Here is a 438-nt window from a genome sequence, read left to right as displayed (position 1 = left end):
CAAGCAAAACATGTTTAAACATGTCACTGAGGTCAGTGGAGGGCGGTAGACAAGTTCAGGGACACACGGGATGCCTTCAAAATGAAGTCCAATCAAAACAGCGGATTCTGAGAGGAATCGGCTTGGTCATTTAAATTCCAGGCCGAGCTGTCACCTCAGAAAGGTATGATGCTTCCAATGGGGCCAACTTGATCGATTTTCTCAAAAGACACAGGACAATCATAGGGGCTTATTAGGAAGAAGTCTGAAGAAAACTGGAAACGGCGTGGTGAGAAAAAGGCCGGAGAAGTTATGGTAAAGACACCCCCCCATTAGGAAGACACACCTGCGCATTCTCTGAGGGAGCAAGGACTGTCTTAGGAAGCGTTCTTGGGGAAACGCTCCCCCATCCAGACTACAGTCCTGACCTTGTCCCTTTCGGCTGCTTGTTTGTTCCCA

Source organism: Echinops telfairi, unplaced genomic scaffold, assembly GCF_000313985.2.
Source record: "Echinops telfairi isolate 266 unplaced genomic scaffold, ASM31398v2 ScPeMD7_1;HRSCAF=3_0, whole genome shotgun sequence".
Taxonomy (NCBI): domain Eukaryota; kingdom Metazoa; phylum Chordata; class Mammalia; order Afrosoricida; family Tenrecidae; genus Echinops; species Echinops telfairi.
The sequence above is the reverse complement of the archived record's forward strand: the minus strand, read 5'-3'. Positions refer to the sequence as shown.